At 40.7% G+C, this 19,787-nt stretch overlaps 1 protein-coding gene across 30 annotated transcripts in view; it reads left to right on the top strand.

Annotated features, from left to right (window-relative positions):
* Positions 1–19,787, top strand: part of PRLR (prolactin receptor) — a 180,523-nt gene that overhangs the window by 64,721 nt on the left and 96,015 nt on the right. For 26 of the 30 annotated variants that reach the window (XM_048931112.1, XM_048931106.1, XM_048931088.1 and 23 more), the window contains one exon: positions 13,774–13,825. The exons of 1 other annotated variant lie outside the window; for it this stretch is intronic. The gene's annotated coding sequence lies outside the window, so the exon portion shown is untranslated. Of the gene's footprint in view, positions 1–13,556; positions 13,826–14,362; positions 14,460–19,787 lie in introns of those variants that run through there. 3 more of the 30 variants (XM_048931103.1, XM_048931089.1, XM_048931113.1) reach the window with 2 other exon arrangements.

Below are 19,787 nucleotides of genomic sequence, written 5' to 3'. Positions count from 1 at the left end.
TAGAACAAGAATTAAGAATTAAGCATTCTAACTATCTGTTTCTTGATAACAAAGTATCACATACAGAACTTGATTGACTCTTGGCAAGAAAAATTAGTAATTAACAAGGAGAAATATAATTATCGTTATTATCAACAAGCTTTATGCCCATCACTCATACTACACAGAAGAAAAACAAAGAGGAAGTTTAAATCCAAAGCATAATAAAGAGAAGGACAGGGGTTGGATTCAATGACCGCTGGAGGCCCTTTTCAACCTCAGACATTCAATGATTCCTTAAGTAATGTTTAATTACTAATGACAATATCAAAATAAAACTGATCAGGTAGAGTGCTTTTGGTAAACTGATGTTCTTTATGTAATTACTTCCAACTAAAAAGCATGATTCTGATCAAAAGGTGAATCCTTTCCCCCAGGTAATCCTGAATAAGGAATTTGTTTGGTTGAAAACTCAGAGGAAAATGGGATTGCCTTGATAGGAAGGAACTATTTCCTAATGTCCTTCTTGGGGTCTAGCTGGTTGCTTTTTTTTCCACTGGCTTCTGAAAGATCAGGTAGTTAACACTAACAGAGACCTCTTGCTTCGGACTCATCATTCAGACTCAAACTGAAGATGTTTGAAAATGTCCATGAATAAGAGGAAAAATGCAGTATGCCTTCCGTTGTGGTCATTTCTTTATCTGAATTCTGCCAAGTACTTTTAGAAGAACAATTGGTACTGGGTCAGATGAAAGATCCACCTATTTCACTATTTCTTCTCCAGCCATGGCCAATAATTTGTACTTGTGAAGGAAAATAAGCACAAGCAAACATATATCCCTGTTTTAAAATGTAGCACATTATTTATTCAAGCTAAGACAATAAATAGCAGCCCACATATAAAGATAAAAGATACTCAGTAGGCAATAAAATAATCATCAACATTTTTCTGCACACTAGTTAATCAAATAGTGAGACAGCAGTATGATTCTGAATGATCACATAACATGATTTTGAACAGTGAAATACATTTTGGCGGTGAATATTATTTTCAATTTTAAAATGGTTTTAATGCATTTATTGGCAATAATGCTTAAGAGAGAAAGTTTTGTATATAACACAGTATGTTATATAACCTGACTTTCAAAACTCCAAATATAAAAAGGGAAAAGATTTTTCAAGGTTCTTGCATCGCACAATTGTCGGGGCCAGGAGTTGGAGCAGAAGCCTGAGGTCATTCTAGAAACACTCATCTCCTGACATGCTTCAGAAAAGATCTTAAGTAGCTATAGTTCCACAGTCAGGGTTGAATTTTGATCTTATGGATGAGTTGGAAGAAGAAATCACCAAGATAAGATGGATCCCACAATCAAAGAGATATTGATGCACGGTATGACAGAGGCAGACCAACAGCCCTGTCTTAATTTATTGCAAGCAGAAGAAGCTAACCCTGAGGAAACAGATGGCATAACATGTAAGATGAGGGAGACTGGACTGTCATTTCTGCTCAGAGCTGGAGGAGGAGCATCCCTCTTGTTCATGAAGCACCCTTACCAGCAGGTATGAAGTTCTTGAGATGGAAAGAGAAGAGGGTGCAGATAACGTTTCAGATCCAGAAAGGGACAACCGGGTTCAGAAGGGCAAACAAGGACCTGAGTCAAAACCAGTGCCACAAAAAAAAAAAAAAAAAAAAAAAAAAAAAAAAAAGACAAAGGGTCTTTGTGATTAGAGTATCTACACTAAGGTTCACTAAGGCTAAGGTCTCTGGAGTCACTAGGGCTATCTCCCTTTGGTAAATGAAATGGGAGAACTAGCTTCAGCAGGCATGGAGAAGGCTGAGGTACTCAATAAACTCTTTGCCACTGGCAGTCAGGCTTCCCACGCCTTGAACACCCCTGAAACTCTAGGTGGGTGTTTGGGAGGCACATCCATCCTACTCTAAGAGCAGAGCAAGTCAAAGGCCTCTTCATGAGGATAAATGTTTACAAGTCTGTAGGGGTGGACAACATACATTGCAGGGTTCTGGTGGAACTGGCTGATGTGGTTGCCAAGCCTTTTTGAAAAGTCATGGCTGTCAGGAGAAGTTCCTGGTGACAGGAAAAAGAGAAATATCACTCCCTTTTTAAGAAAAGTTTTTAAGTTTTTAAGAAAAGGAGGCCAGTGAGTCTAACTTAAGCGCCTGGGAAGATCCTGGAAGCTGTGTTAAAGAGTGTGGAAAATGAAAAGGTGATCCAAGATAGCCAGTCCAGCTTCACCAGGGACAGATCTTGTCTGACCAATCTGGTAGCCTTCTATGATGGAGCAATGGCAAAGGAAAGGCATCTGATGTCATCTACCTGTACTTGTCCAAGGCCTTTGATATGGTCCTGCAACACATCCTTGTCTCAAATTGGAAAAAAATGGGTTTGAAGGCCTGACTATTAGGTGGATAAAGAATTAATTGGATGGTCAAAGCCAGAAGGTTGTAGTCAAAGACTCCATGTCGAGGTAGAGGCTGGTGATGAGGGCTGTGCTCCAGGGGTCTGTCTTGGGACTGGTGCTCTTCAACATCTTTATCGGTGACCTAGAAAGAGAGATTGAATGTACCCTCAGCAAGTTTGCTGATGACACCAAGCTGAGCAGTGCAGTTGACACAATAGAAGGAAGGGATGCCATCCAAAGGGACCTGGACAGGCTTGAAAAGTGGACCCAGGTGAACTTAACGCAGTTCAACGAGGCCATGTGCAAAGAGTTGCACTTGAGTCAAGGCAATCCCAGAGATGAGTACAGACTGGGAGAAGAACTAATTGAGAGCAGCCCCATGGAGTGGGACTTGGGGATTTTGGTGAACAAGAAGCTGGAGATGAGCCATCAGTGTACTTTTGCATCTTGGAAGACCTGATCAGTATACTGGACTGCATCAAAAGAGCGGTGTCCAGCAGAGTGAGATAGGTGACTGTCCTCCTCTGCTCTTTCTTCGTGAGGACCCACCGGGAGTACTGCATCCAGGCCAGGGGCCTCCAGCACAAGCAGGATGTGGAGTTGTTGGAATAGAAGAGGTCTGGAGAACCTCTCTTATAAAGAAAGAATGAGAGAGCTGAGCTTTTTCAGCCTGGAGAAGACAAGGCTCTGGGGAAACCTCACTGTGGCCTTCCAGTACTTATATGGAGCTTATAAAAAGGAGGGAGATCAACTTTCTATTGGTTTTAAACTAAAAAAGCAGAGTTTTAGGTTATGTGTTTGGCAGGAAAGCTTTTACTCAGAGGCTGTGAGGCACTGGCACAGGCTGCCTGGAGAAGCTTTGGATGCCTGCTGTCCAAGGCGAGATCGGATGGGGCCATGGGCAGCATGAACTAGTGGTTGGCAATCCTGATGATAGATAGAATAGCAGAGCCAGTCTGACTGTCTGGCCACTTCAGGACTCATCAAAAGTTAAAGTAATTGAAGGCATTATCTGAATGCCTCCTAAACTCTGACAGGCATTCGACCACCCTCACAATAAAGACATCTTCCCTGATGTCCCGACTGAACCTCCTCTGCAACAGGCTCAGCTAAGTGCCATTATTCATTCCCAGGAGCAAAGTGCAGTACTTCTATCTGTGCCTCTCTCTTCAGGAAGTTATGGAGAGCAGTAAGGTCTTTCAGCCTCCTTTTTGCCTGACTGGACAACCCACATGTCCTAAGCTTCTCTTCACAGGACATGCCTACCAAACTTTTTACCAGCTTTGTTGCTCTCATGAACTCCTTCAAGGACCTTAACACCCTTTTTGTATTGTGGAGCACAGAACTGCACACAATATTCCAGGTGAAGCTGCACCAACATAAAATACAGTTGGAGAGTCACCTATTGTGACTGACTATTTTGAGTTCAGTGCATCCTACAGTACGGTGGACAGTTTGTCCAGAAGGATGCCGTGAGGAACACTGTCAAAGGCCTTACTGAAATCTAGAAGTGTGTTGTCTGCTGTCTTCCCTTCATCCACCAAACAGGTGACCTTATCGTTGAATGAGATTGAATTTCTAAAGTAGGACTTTTCCCTTGATGTTCCCTTATGTTAACTGCCTGATAATAGCTTTGCTCTTTGATTGGCTTTCTGTATCCCTCAACATATTCCCATAGTTTTTGAGGGACTGAAGTTAGACTAACAGATCTGCAGTTTCCTGATCTTTTCTTTTTGTAGATTGCTATAAAATTGGCTAGCTTCCTCCCCAGTCTCCCATGACCTTTGGTTTATTGTTGAGAGGGATCTAACTCTTTCAGCACTCTGGAGTGAATCTGATCAAGTCCCATGGACTTCTGATTGTTGAGTGAGCTGATCCAACTGTTCCCTTACAATTTGATTGACCTCAGATGGAAAGTCACAGAATTGTAGGGGTTGGAAGGGAGCTCCAGAGATCATCGAGTCCAACCCCCCTGCCAAAGCAGGTTCCCTACACCAGGTAGCACAGGTAGTCACTACTCCTCTAATCATGGTCCTACAACTGTGAGGTCCAGGCAGCCCAAGATTCCTCATTACTATTAGAAGCTGAGGGGAAGTAAAAAAAAAAAAAAAAAAAAGGCATTAAATGCATCTGCTCATCACTTTTTCATTGTCCTTATTTGTTGATGTGACCATATAAGTCCAACGTCTTCTTTTTGTTGTTGTTTTTTGTTGTTGTTTTATTTTTTTTTTACTTCCTCTATCTGTTGACATATTTGAAAAGGCATTTTTTGCACCTCAATGACCAATGACAAATCAAGTTTGGCTTTCTTGTTTTCTCCTTGAAGATATGAACTGCAGCTCTGTCAGGCCCTGCGAAGGCCTTACCTCCAAAGATTGTATATTTTCCTATTCTACCCTACATCAAGGAGAAGTTCCCTGTTCAGTTAGGCTAATGTTCTGTCTCTCTTGACTTGTGACATAGTGAAGTTGCCTACCTCTGGGCTTTTAGAAGTTGTTTCTTGAAAAGCAACCAGCTCTCATGGACCCCTAAACCCTCTTGAGCAGATTCCCAGGGGTCACTGCTAAGTCCCTTCTCACTCCCTGAGAAGTTTAAAGTTTGCTTTCTCGAAGGCCAGGGTAGCAACTCTGCTGAACGTTTTGCTCTTTACACCAAAATATTAAACTCAAGTTATTCATGAGCACTGTGGCCAAGACAACCACCTACCATCACCTCTCCCATAAGACAGTCCCTATTCTCAAACCACAGATCTAGGTGCATATCTTTCCTTGTTAACTTACTCACTGCTTCTGAATGAATTTATCTCCAACATATTTTAGGAACTCCTCAGATTTGCTTGTTCTGGCAGTATTCATACTCACAGAATCTGAGACCCTGGAGATTAGTGAGAGGATCTGGGGAATGGAAGACCCCCCTTCTGTCAGGGAAGAGGTGGTCCGGGAGCGCCTAGGCAACATCAATGTTCAGAAATCCATGGGACCCGATGGGATTCATCCACGGGTGCTGAAGGAGCTGGCAGAGGTGATTGCTGAACCGCTTTCGGTCATCTTTGAGAAGTCTTGGAAGACGGGGAAGGTGCCTGAAGACTGGAAGATAGCCAACGTCACCCCGGTCTTCAAAAAAGGCAAGAAGGAAGATCCAGGCAATTATAGGCCAGTCAGCCTCACCTCTGTCCCTGGAAAGGTGATGGAACAGCTTGTGCTGGATGTCATCTCCAGACAACTGGAAGAAGAGGAGGTTATCAGGAGTAGTCAGCACGGGTTCACAAGGGGGAGGTTGTGCTTGACCAACCTGGTAGCCTTCTATGATGTTGTCTCTGGCTGGGTGGATGGGGGAAGAGCAGTGGATGTAGTCTACCTTGATTTCAGCAAGGCATTTGATACTGTCCCCCATGACGTCCTTATAACAAAGCTGAGGAAGTGTGGGATAGATGAGTGGACAGTGAGGTGGGTTGAGAACTGGCTGACTGGCAGAGCACAGAGGGTTGTTGGTGGTGGTGCAGAGTCCGGTTGGAGGCCTGTAACTAGCGGTGTTCCTCAGGGGTCGGTGCTGGGTCCGGTCTTGTTCAACATCTTCATCAATGACCTTGATGAGGGGATAGTGGCCACCCGCAGCAAGTTTGCTGATGATACAAAGTTGGGAGGATTGGCTGACACGCCTGAAGGCCGTGTTGCCATTCAGCAAGACCTGGATAGGCTGGAGAGCTGGGCAGAAAAAAACCGGATGAGGTTTAACAAAAGCAAGTGTAGAGTCTTGCATCTGGGGAGGAATAATTGCATGCACCAGTACAGGCTGGGGGATGACCTGCTGGAGGGGAGCTCTGTGGAAAGGAACCTGGGTGTGCTGGTGGACGACAGGTTGGCCATGAGCCAGCAGTGTGCCCTTGTGGCCAAGAGGGCCAATGGCATCCTGGGGTGCATTAAAAAGAGCGTGGCCAGCAGGTCGAGGGAGGTGATCCTCCCCCTCTACTCTGCCCTGGTAAGACCTCATCTGGAGCACTGCGTCCAGTTCTGGGCTCCCCAGTACAAAAAAGACAGGGATCTCTTGGAAAGAGTCCAGCGGAGGGCCACGAAGATGGTGAAGGGCCTGGAGCATCTCCCCTATGAAGAAAGGCTGAGTGAACTGGGTCTGTTCAGCCTTGAGAAAAGGAGACTGAGAGGGGACCTGATCCAGGTCTATAAATATCTGAGGTGTGGGGGGCAGAATGGCGAGGCTGGACTCTTTTCAGTGGTGAGTGGAGACAGGACAAGGGGAAACGGCCGGAAACTGCAGCATAGGAAGTTCTGCACAAATGTGCGCAAGAACTTCTTTACAGTGAGGTGACGGAGCACTGGAACAGGCTGCCCAGGGAGGTGGTGGAGTCTCCTTCTCTGGAGATGTTCAAGACCTGCCTGGATGCCTACCTGTGCGACCTGCTGTAGGGAACCTGCTTTGGCAGGGGGGTTGGACTCGATGATCTCTGGAGCTCCCTTCCAACCCCTACAATTCTGTGATTCTGTGATTCTGTGAATGGCTTAAAGATCATCTAGTCCAACCCTCCTGCCATGGACTGGTTGCCACCCACCACTTTCAAACTCCTGCTGTAAGCAAGGCTGCCACCTGCCAGATCAAGCTGCCCAGAAGCCCATCCAAACTGGCCTTGAACACATACAGGGATGGGGCAACCAAAGCCTCTCTGGACAGCCTGTGACAGTGCCTCACCACCCTCTGAGTAAAGAATTTTCTCTTAGCATCTAACCTGAATCTCCCTTTTTTAGTTTAAAGTCATTTCTCCTTGTCTTGTCACAATCAGACTGTGTAAAAAGTTCATTCTCTCTCCTGTTTATAAGACCCTTTCTCATACTCAAATTGCCCCTCTTGCATATCCTTCCATATGAGCCATAGAAAATTTTTGGGACATTTTGAATGGAAGAAAAGAGAGTCTTTGACAGAAAAATATAAGAAATAATGAAATAAAATACAGATAGAGGATGTTATCTCTGTTCTTTCCAGATCTATGTTGCATAACTGTTTTAATAATAGCCATAATTAAACTATGTGAAGACTGCAAGAGAACAAGATGAGAATGAGATACTTAGAGAAAGCATCCAGGAGAGGTATTGGTTTGTTATAAGTCCACAGCCAAAAGAAATAACACATTTCAAAACTTTCTTTAGGAAGTAGTTAACTGATCAGGTATGGCTTAATGAAATAGCAAACTTCCCCATGGTACATCAATCCCATCCAAGAAAAAAGGATATTTTATCTGAATCAACATTCAGAAGAATATTTTCTATGTATACTGGACATCACAAGATAAGATTATATAATTAAGGATATATGAATGAGTAACAAATACAATTTCAAAACAAAAATAAACATATGGAAGCAACTCCACTAAAATTAGAAGAACTAGAATTTATTCAGGCTTTATAAGATTTTTGGCTTTTTTCAGCACTGTTAGAGTCTTCTCACTGTACCTAACCTAGCAACAGCCCAGTTTTCTCTATTATACCAACTGTGGTCATTTCAAAACTATGGGCAGCTAAGCTCTACCACCATGCTCTTTTACTCCCCCTCTTTAAAAGAACACGTCAAGAAAATACAATGAAACAAAAGCTCATGAGTTCAGATTAACTAAATTAAACATCACAGGCAAAACAGACTCAACATTAACGTAATTTATTGGCTGTTACTAACCAACTAGAGCAGTGAGCTCTAAAAGCAAACTGAAAACACCTTCCCCCTGTCCACCTTCTTCCACCTGCTACCCGCAAGCAGCACAGAGAAACAGGGAAATGGGGACTGTGGTCAGCAGCTGCTGTTCCCCTGTGGTCACTGCTCCCTTAACATGGGTCCCTCCAATGGGATGCCACAATTCCTGAACTGATCTTCATGGGCTTCCGCAGGTGGCAGCTCTCCAAACACTGCCCCAGTTCTATAGCACAGGGCGCATCCTTCAGGCACTGCTCTAGCACTGCTCCCGGAGCCCACCAGCCCCACCAAGGGCTCCTCCCCACAGCTCTGGTCTGGGTCTGCTCCTGCAGTGGATGTCCATAGACTGCAGCCTCCTTTAGGCCTCGTCCAGTGTTGCATCTTGGGCTCCTCCAATGTCTGCATATGGAGATCTGCTGTACATGGTGCCCATGGACTGCTGGGCACAGGCTGCTCCACCATGGGCCGCTTCTTGGCACTAGGGAACTTCTGCTCCGCACCTGGAGCATCTCTTGCCCTCCTTCTGCACTGATCTTGGTGACTGCAATGCTGCTTCTCTCTCATTTTCTCACTCCTCTCTTCCAGTTGCTATTGCACAGCATTTTTTTCCTTTCTTCAATTTGCTGTCCCAGAGCATACGCAGTGTCGCTTATCACTCAGCTCTGCCAGCCCTGAGTCCCCTTTGGAGCAGCTGGAGCCAGTTCTGATCTGACATGGGGCAGTTCTGGGCTATGCTCTGTCACTCCTGCAACACTCCCTCCTCCTTCTCCCTCCTTCTCCCTCCCCCCTCCCCCCTCCCTCCCTTAACAAAAACCTCACCAGGTAAACCTAATACACCAGTGTAGATAAGGAGACACACAGGCTGAAGGCATGAGCACGTGCAGTAGACTGAGTATTTTTTTAGTTGGTAGTTAAAGGACAACTTTCATACAAGATTAGAAGTTACCTCATTTCTGGCAAAAGTCCTACCTATTGCAGTCACATGTCAGGTTTACTCCGGCAATGTGCACTGCTCATACCAGGAAGCCCTACCTTTCTTGGTCCACGTGAGCTGCTGCTTTGTCACAGGCACACCTGCTGCCACTGCAGGGCTCCCCATGGCTGAGGCCTTGCTGGGCTGCCAGTGTGCCTGTGACAGAAAGATCATGCTGAGTGAGAGTCCATTCTTTAATCATCCACTGCACATCAATGTAAAGATCACCAGCATGCCTCAGGATAAAGAAGACTGGCAATTTTTATGGCTGGTGAAAAATTCACATAACCCAAGATCTGCTATCTTTTCTCATGAAATACATTATTCATAGAATCACAGAATAACAGAATGGCTTGGGTTGGAAGGAACCTTAAGTCCATCCAGTAACAAGCACCATGGGCAGTGCCCCCACCAGCTCAGGCTGCCCAGGGACCCATCCAACCCAGCTTTGAGTGCCTCCAGGGATGGAACACCCTTTAGGCAGCAGTACCAGCACCTCACCAATTTCTGCATTAAAAAAGTCCCCCTAAAATATATCACCATTTTCCCCTTTTAAAAGTAATTCCTCTTTGTCCTATTAGGCCACATAAAAAGTCACTTCCCTTCCTGCTTATAATCTCACTTCAAGTACTGGAAGGCTGCAACGAAGTCCCTGCAATCAGAGCCCTGTAGAATCTATGTACATCACAGCAGTAAATACTAGTGTTGGGACTGCCTGCTGCGTAGCTGCATGGATAACAGAAGTATAAGAATGAAGTGCCTTAACTGCAGACTGCTGTGCTGGTCTGGCTATTGGTGACACGAGCACAAGCCCTGCAGTCACCAAAGTGATTGTGGCTTTGTCTGAGAATAGCAAAGGATGCTGAGAAAGATTTACAAATGTAAAGGCTGGAAATGTGTTATGAGCAATCTTGAAAATTTTTGTCTGAGACCAAAAATATAGAAGCAGGGAAGAGCTTATTTTTGGTAAATGAGAAGGCATGTCTTCAGCTCAGCCATTCTCATGGACCATTCTGAGGTAGCATAAGCTACTGCCGCAATGATCAGCACTGTGGGCTAAAGACATTCTGCTCCTAGGCACTGTTATTCTCCTGACGTGTACATGAACCAGTAAAGGGACAGGACTTTTGAGTTCATATGAGAATGAGTGAGGGGTCATAACACTTGCCACATCTTCTTTTGTTCGAAAATGACCATACTAAATACATTTTGTCTGTCTCTAAAAAGACATATGAGGGTTTTGGCAGATTTTTCTTCCTCAGAGGAAGTTGTGGTAAGGAAAGAAGGCAGCAGCAAACAAAAGTGTTGCTCTCTGAATTCTTACTTCTTTTATTCTTTTCTCTATACTTAAGAAGCTGAGACTTGTCCTGTTTGCTTTCCCATGCTTTTTGTGAGGAACTGAGCAGGTAGAAAAGAAGGGCAGGGACAAACAGCTGTAACTCCTATGCCGGCAGTTGCTCACTGAGGAAAGCTTGAGTGTATTTGAGAGTATGGGGGGAAAAAAAAGAACTGATTGCTGTCTCCTTTAATATGCTCTTTCAGTCTGACTGCCTGCAAAGTTCCTTTCAGTGTTTTTCTTCTAAAACCGTGCTGCTTCTTTTCACTGGTTCCTCCAAGTTTTACCCTCTTTTCCACCTTCCTCCCAGTGTTACTGTTGTAACACTATTTTACATTTTTTTGAGAGGCAGTGAAATTGTGATCGTTTGAGAAGTCTGAACTTGAGTTTGAGGAGGCTGATACCACTGTGATGCAAAGTAACTTCACTAAGGCTGATGAGATTACAGTGGTACAAATGTCATAGAGAAAATGAAGTTAGGCCCATGCTCTCCTCTAAGCCCTCCTTTCCACAGATGATCTGCTGATGTCAGTGTAAGGACTGCTCCTTGGAATTTATCAGCTTATTTAAAGGTTTCCAATCCTAACTTTTCTCATAAATGAATCTCTGGAAACAAAACTAGTAGGTTTCCATCCCTGTCACATAATAATCTTTCTTCATTGACTGTAGAGAAAGCTTAAAATCCTGGCCTGACCAGATTTTAAAGTGGATTCACCATTACATGATGAAAAATGAGTCAAGCCCATAATTCCTTCCACAGACTTGCCAAACTCCATTCTCGAAGAGCCATGCTTTTTTTACCCTGTTGGAAGTCTGCTCCATTTTTTTCATTTGCTGGTGGCTAGTATACTTTTACCTTCCTGCCTCATTTGTATTTGTTTTCTATTTGCTCCAGCATTGTTCTACAGCTTAAGCAGCTATTGGACTGGTCTAACACATGCTTTTGTACTGATAGGCATACACCATCTTCATAAGGACATGTAGGTGCCTGTACCCTTTTCCACATGAACTTCTATTTTGCCAGATAAAACCAGCCAAGTTATGTTAGTCACTATGTAATAGGTAGACTTCAGATCCTTTACCTCATCTTGGTAACTTTACTCTTCACCTATCCTAATTTGAAGGAATCTTGTACATGGGTGACCTGTGTATTGTGCCTATGGGATTTTACTGCTACCTTGGATCTTCCTCTTAATCCAGAGCTGCTAGGATCACAGTTATCTTTTCTTGGCAGCATTGCACCAGAGCCTAAGTATGCTTGTACAGACTTGCCTGACTGGCTTGAGTGTAGCTAGTAGTATAACAGGCACACCGCTGCTTATTAAAAGCTGAAAAAAATACTTCAAAATGCTGGAGAAATATTTAAGAACTGCCTCACACTGTAGTGTCTGCTTCTACAGTTGCCAAGGTTGCATTACATCAGCTACCTACAAACTAGATAGTGTAGGTATAAATGTCTAAAGTTATCCTTGTTACAGATTTCAGTGATAGTTATTAACTCACATCTCTCATCTCATCTTTCACTAAACCATTGGTGATTTAGTTTGTGTTCTGTCTTATTCCCTTCACCCAGATTATATGGTTATATGGCCTGTTTTGATAAGGAGAAAATGTATACATGCAGACCCTTAATATTATTACAGTCCTCTTAGAGAAATTAAGACAGCGATGATGTGAGCCAGTACTTCCTTGATCCACTTTCATTTTGAAAATCTCTTCCCTCTGCAGGATCTTATCACTCTCACCCTTTACTCCTGATCTGATTGCCCTCTATATAGCAGCAGCAAGTGGATGCAGACATAAAGCAAAACAACAACAACAAAAACCCATAGCTTGATACATCTTTTCTGTCTTGTGAAATAACTATTAGGTTCTACTGTTTATTCCTTTTCTCATTTCTGAAGAGACAGCCTCGTTTTAAACACACATTCCCTATTTACTCTTTCTACATAGAACAGTCACAGGAAGATTTTGATTATAGCTAGCTGAACACACTAATATTTTAGGGCATAGTTTTATGATACCATCAACTGAGACTTTATTGCCAGCTGTGCATTCCATTCCCATATTGCCAGCATTTGTTTGACCTCAAAGTGAGTGTCAAGAAATTTATAATAGGAGGTGAAAAAAGAAATTATGGTCTACCATTTTAGCTTTCTAAACTGTCCTAACCTGGCCTGAAATGGATAACACAGCAGACATGATGGATGGAAAGGGGCAAGCAAGTGGGGGCAGAAACTTCCTCTCTGCAGCAGTTAGTTTAATCTGCAATGAAAAAAGCACACCTGAAGCTCTATAATCTCTGTGTGAATAGATTGCAAGGTATATGTTCCTTACTCAAAAATGCTTGCCTGTGTTGCCAAGAAACTGTTCATAAGGTTACTGATTGAAATATTCTGCAGAATATCCATTTAGTCACAAGATATGACCAATTCTGACCTTGACTAGAAAGACTTGACTATAATAACAACTAAACACCCACATCAGACAAATCTTGTTTCATTATGAAAAAGAATGTTCTTGATTAATCTTCTTGCATTTCACTAGAAATACATGCATTTTATTTTCTATTCACTGACTTGAATAAAGAGAAGATAAAAATATGGATCATTGAAAGCATTAATAAAAATATGTAAAAATGCCTTCAGCTAAGGAGAGGTTGATTACTAGCAAATAATTTAATATGTTGATAGAATTTGAAACACCATTACATAATCTGAAATTACTTTCAGAACAGAGGAAAAAGCTAACAAAAATATCAAAAAAAGATTTTTTTCTTCTATTTAGTCAGCTTTTTGCTGTGTAATCAACACCTTTCATTCTGTTGTAAAAAGATTTTATTTTATTTTATTTTTGCTATTCTAGACTATAAAACATGGACTTCTGTTGCACAGTGGGCGTTATAGATATGATTTATGTTAAAGTGTTATTAGTTTTTAAAAATTTAGGCAATAAGCATTTCAAAGGAGCCACAACAACCTGTAGCTTACGCAGCCAATGCTTTAAACTATTCTTTTTCGGCTGATGCATTCCTCTGCTCCAGAGTACACCTCTCACCTTTAAAGCTGTCACGCTCCAAACATAGCTTGTGCTGAAGAGAATCACTGTTTTGCCTCAAGCAAGGAACATAAGTGTTGCAAAACTGACTCCTCCTCTAATGGGGAGAGCATGTACAAGTACACAGAGTTGTATTTCTGCTAGAACTGCCAGGCTGAATATTTTGCAGTCAGAGCTGTAAACCTTACAGGCTTTCTTTGTTTAGCTTTCTACTTTGGATTCTTTTTCTCCCCTCTTTCTTTTTGGATTTTTTTTTTTTTTTAATATTTATATGAAACTCTTTCAAATGCTGGATTTTCACCTCCTTTTTCAGGAAGTATTCATGAATTGACATGGGTCAACATACTTCTCATTACCAGGCAAAAGTAAGTACTGCAGTTAAACCTGTTCCTACCGTGTGTTTACCTGACTATGTGTCGTTGTAAGAAGGACAGAGTAGACTTCAGTTCTATTAGCAAAATTTAAAACCTTGAAAAGACTAAGTTAAAATTAATGTTATGCTGAATATTGAATACCTCACCTTCTGTAAAAATACCATTTTGATTTGACAGTCGGTGCTCTCTCTTTTAAATGAAAAGAAGCCAGAAACAGAGATGTCTCTCCTGTGCACGTTTTTTTAAAATTGTATTTATTTTTGGAAAATTAGCAGTACTGATCTCATGTTGCTACCCTTTCATATCATGTATTTCACTAAATACACCTTATATGTGTCACTGATTAATGAGCATATGGCTAGTTGAGAAAAAAGCCTCCTGGAGCTCTCATAACTGCCGTTACATCTTCCACTATCTACTGCTCCCCAGCTATTAATTTATTCTTCCTGTAGTACCCACTTCGGTGTTCATGTATATGCTCATTAGTTACAGCCCCTATTCTGTGTTATTTAGATTCTTTTGTTATAGGCATAGACTGGAAGTTGAAGATTGAAGAGAAACATATCAGAGAAAAAGGAAAGAAAATAGAAGCTGCTAAATGAGCTGGTGATAAGTAAAGAAAATGGTGGGGGTTGATTCCAACCATCTTTTTAGCCATTTTCCCCTGCATGCTGTTGAAACACTGTGTCGTCAGTAATATTTTCACTATTCCAACAGACACCTGAGAATTCATTAATGGTCTGAAAAGGGGAGGGGAAATGTAGAATACACAGTTTCCTTTGCTATTAGTTCCCTCTAGAGAGCGCAGCAGCCTGCAAGACAGCGTATGGATTATGTTTCCATATTAGCAGTGTTAAGCTTTCCCTCTGCAGAACTGTTATGCTGCAACTATCCGTCTTTTATTTTTTTGAGAGATAGTTTGCTACTATTTTAAGCTGAACTGCTCTGTTTTCCAAGGCAGGTGGGTAGATTGCCTATGCAGTAAACAGGTTTAAGCAAGAAATAACACTTGGCTGTGTAATTAATGTAGCCATTTACTATATGCACTTTTAGTAGCACAGTGTATCTGCAGAAAGTCTGTGACATGAGTGCATATCAGTCTTCTGTGAGGAAGTACAGCCTATTGAAAGAGGCTGGAATGAAGATTAATGTCTGCTTTCATTTGGCATGGACCTTGCAGATCTTTAGGAAAACAAAATGTGGACAAATGCAGATACTATAAAGGCAGTGAGGAGCAAAACTGACTGTTTTCTTATGGAGGTCGTTACACTTTGACAGGACAGCATTATCCAATGTACTTAATTATCCATCTTAGAAGGATAGTCAGGTATCTGTGTTTTCATTTTTAAAACTAAAAAAGGTTTTTATGTTTTTAAACTGTTTCCATTGAATTGCCTTTTTTTTTTTTTTTTTTTTCTTGTTGCCCAGCTAAAGATCCCTTCTAAATGTGTTTGGTTTTCACAGCTCCAACTGAATTAGCACCTGTGGCAAATGCAGCTCCCTTAACTGAAATGGTGCCCCCCAAAATGGTGTTGGCTTTTACTTAGAGCCAGTGGAAGTTTCACCTTTTACACATTTCTTACTGCAGTGAAGTAAATGGATTTCAACCACTTCAGCTGCATCAAGATTTCAGTCTGAACTTTTAGTCTCCCAGGCATGTATTCCTTGTCAGAATTATACACAGCTTAATTAGAGACTCATAAAATAACAGAAACTCTCTGTTACTACTACCTCTTGGGTTTGTGTTGTTTGAAGCGATCATTCTGGCACCTTTAGACACTTAGATTTACACACCTTAGTAGTGTTTTATGTGTGTTTGTGTACCTGCATATACCTGCATATGTTTCAATATACTTACCCTTCAGTCAGGATTTTGGTTGAGTTTTGGACCAAACTCTTGCTATTCAATTCCATTCTTATAAAGATCTCCATCTTGAAAATCCTAATCTCCCATGGCCTCAGCTTCAGCGCCATTTTTGGTTCTTATTTATTCCTTTTGTGCAGTTGCCCTTCAGAGAGATTGCATGACTTCAAAGGTAGAATCAAAGGCTAGTACCAGAACTTGGTTGGACTAATTAATTAGGCTATTCTAATGCTCTAAATACTTGATTTACAAAGACTTTCTTGTTGCCCCTTTCCTGACTACACTTTCTAGGAGGATGCCTTAATTTCCTGGTTAGGTCTCCGTTCCTGTTTAGCCCTGATTACTCTCTCATTTTCCCTCATCCTGACTGATCTTAATTCTTTCAAAGAACTGGCTCATGTTATTACAGTAATTTTTATTGACTGGTCAGCAGTAGTTTGCTGTCCTTCTCCACACCAAGTTATAACTGTTTACACAATTTAATAAACCATTGTGAAATCATGGACTTCAATATTTCCATGAGGAAGGTATCTCACTTTCTTGGCCTTCCTCCTTCCTATCTTTTTTTTTATTGCCCCACACCATTGAAGAGGTAAAGACCTACCTCTGATAGAGTAGTGTCTCACAGTTTTGGTAGATACTGTCTGCTAGTGGTTCAATTTAACTTGGCCTTTAATCCCTGTTACTTGCTAAGAAACCTTCATATCTGGCAGGCCTTTTTTTTTTTTTTTTTTTTTTACAATCACTTTTTAGCCATACAGTTTTCCTTTATATAATTTCTATCAGATTTGCAGCTTATTCTGTTGGAAAGAATAGTTCTGCAGACAGTGTATTTGGACTTAGATGTAACCCAATTTTCAATTCATTGGCAGTTCTGAAAATCATCTTTAAAGATCAAGTAATTGAAATTAACCGGTTTTCTTAACTGTGTTTTGGCAAATTGAAAATGCTGAAATAAGCATTCAGCTAATGCTGCCAAATCTGAAAGAAAACCATTTCATTTTAGAGATTTCCTTCAGAAATAAGCAAATTCTGAATGTGTCATATGTATGCAAAATATAAATTTTCTTTATAAAAATCTGTGATAAAATATTGGAATATTTCAGAAGACTGGTTCTGTTTTCCTTCTCTTTTGTAACGGTTTCATAAAACTTGCATGCATGTTTCAGCTGACTTCAGTCTGTGTGGCTGGATAAAAACTTCAGCCAAAAACTTTGCTCAATGTAAATTAGATTTCTACTCTTCCTTTTCTAAAACCATCCATCACTTTTGGCATGGTCTTAGCTAGTACAAACATTCTTCTGAGAATCTTGTGACTACTTCTCAAATTGTTTCTTGTCTGTTATGAGTGATTAGGAAGGAGTATCTCCAAATCACGGAATTTTAGACACTTGCAGCTGTTGCATCTTTCATCAGAATGTTCCTCTCCCTTTGTCAAGTTTGGATATTGATAAACACCAGGATGTCAAAACACAAGTTATCTCGTCTTACTTGGCACTTGCATTCTACTTACTTTTGCTTTAGAAATTGCAGGTTTGTTGTCCTTTGAAATTCAGTTAAATTGCATGGCAGTTCTCAACAACTGATTAGTACCTTTTCTTAAGGAATGAAAATTTAATTTGTGGTGTATTCAAAGCCATTTATTCCCAGAATATGTACAGTAGAATTCTGCACTAATAATTGTATTTTCTGTACAAACTATACTATCTTGGATTTTTATCTTGCACTTTAGTGTTCTGAGTTACAGGATAGCCTGTGATCTTCCAAAACTTTTTTTTTTTTTAAAGTTTATTTCAAAATAATTGTGTAGGAGATTGAGTAGAATTTGGATTGATTCTTATAATAAAAAATCAGGAAACATTGAACCAGGATGACAATTATGTCAGTTTCTGACCATATGAATAAGGAATCCAGTTGTAACTATAATTATTCATCTGTAAGGCTTATCTGGACATTAAATCTAGGAAAACATACAATAATATTACTTTTACTTGAAAACAGATATCCCTTTTTCCATCAGTTAACTCAAAATTGATTTCTGATAGGAACGTTCCTTAGGATATACATTGAGGTGATTAGAAAAGGGAGAACAGAGATTTGAGAGGCAAAGCAATCAATTTTGTCTCAAATTATAGTATTCACAAACACAGCTCACTTCCACTGAACAGCTCCAATCGAGATCTGCTGTAGTTCAAGCCTTGAAAGTCCTCTTCAAGATGGCAAATTCATTTGCAATTATAATATTATTTTCCTGTTATTTGAAATCCTGTTTTTATATGAGCTTATTTATTCAACAAAATAAATAGCATGTTACAGCATATTTGTATTTAGTTTGGGCATTAAATCATCCCATAATACGTTATGTCACTGTATTATACGGAAGCAAAAACATATTTCCCCATAGAAATAAGACACAAATAGAAGTAATACACAGATAATTTTCATTAAAATTGGTATCTAATTGCAAGGAAATTTGAAAGCAAAGATGAGATTTCAAATGGTGTATTCTATCAAATTTTGTATAAATAAGTGTAAGAGAAAAATAGAGTTAGAACATTTGCAGCCACTTATGTTAGATGAGTTTGGCAATTCAGAGTGGTAGCCTACATGTTACTGCCAAATTATTTGGTAGATAGTAATTATAATATATGTGTCTGTCTTGTTTTTAGTATACATGTATATAAATTTAATTTTTAAATTAAATATTCCAACTAGCTAGAAGATACAAATCCCCAGGAAATCAGACTCAGAAGTTTTGGTAATTACAGATTCTCTAAACAAGACCATCTGACATAAGAAGAGATTTAAAAGGCTGTGCAGTGCAGTATTCAAAAGTTTCCAGGCTCTGGACTTAGAATGCTTTATTATGTGTTATTTTCCATATTTCACTGAGAATTGTGAAATTAGTAAATAAGAAAAAATGTTTAAAATATCAACTCAAAGATACAAGTAAGTATAAATCTCAAGCATTCACCATTTCCACACTCCAGACCACCTGTCTTATGACATGGATTTTGTACAGGATTGAATACTCCCCCCAGAAGCATTTGAAATACATAAACATTGCAGAAAAGCATTCCGAAGTTTTTTGAATATGTTCAGTCTTTTGTACACTTGTGGAGAATGCATGAGACTTTGGATGAGCTCTGCAACATGCTCTGAGGGGCAGATTGAACCTGAACTTACCATAGGAACCAGTATATTAGGAAGAAATTCTTTACTATGAGGGTGATGAGACATTGGGACAGGTTGCCCAGCGAGGATGTGGATGCTCCCTTCCTGGGAACACTCAAGGCCAGGCTGGATGGGGCTGTAAGCAACCTGGTCTAGCAGGAGGTGTCTCTGCCTATAGCAGGGGGTTGGAACTAGATGATCTTGAAGCTTCCTTTTAAAACAAACCATTCTATGATTCTATGATTTCCCTCCCTGCTGCGTGTGTCTGCCAGTTGCAGCTGTGGCTCTGCCTGGTGACTTTTCCTATACTTTAAATATTCCCTTACCTTGCAACAGAATATGACCATCCAAGCAGAGGTGCCTGTTTAGACTCATAGAATCATAAAGGCTGGAACTGACCACTGGAGATCATCAAGTTCAACCCACTACTTTTCAGGTGGGCAAACATAATGGACCAAAAAGGAGCTAGAATATTATTTTACATTTTGATGAGACCACTAGAATTATAATCTATCTTTTGAAGACCCAGGGAGATTCTTCTTTATTTTGCTTTCTCTTCTTGCCTCTATCTTGTTGCATTAAAATGTGTAAGAATGAAAGTGTAGAATAAATGCTAAAAATACAGTTTTCTGAAAGGTGTTTACATTTTAAGTCTACATTTAAGCAAATCTTGTCAGCCCTGCATATATGTTAGACTACCATCATGATCCCTTTCGCTTCACAGTTAATGATGTCTTTGTCTTGAGGAATTTTCCAATCTCCTGATCTTCAGTCCCCTGACAACCTGAAGTAAGCTCTTGTATAGCACAGGAAAACTCAATGCATTCGTTGTTCCCCTGGGGTAAAGTCATTTCATATTAATAGTATTTGTAATTTCTTACATTTCCACTTTTAGTGTACATACGATATGTAACA

The sequence above is a fragment of the Lagopus muta genome, chromosome Z, assembly GCF_023343835.1.
Source record: "Lagopus muta isolate bLagMut1 chromosome Z, bLagMut1 primary, whole genome shotgun sequence".
NCBI lineage: Eukaryota > Metazoa > Chordata > Aves > Galliformes > Phasianidae > Lagopus > Lagopus muta.
The sequence above is the reverse complement of the archived record's forward strand: the minus strand, read 5'-3'. Positions and strand labels throughout refer to the sequence as shown.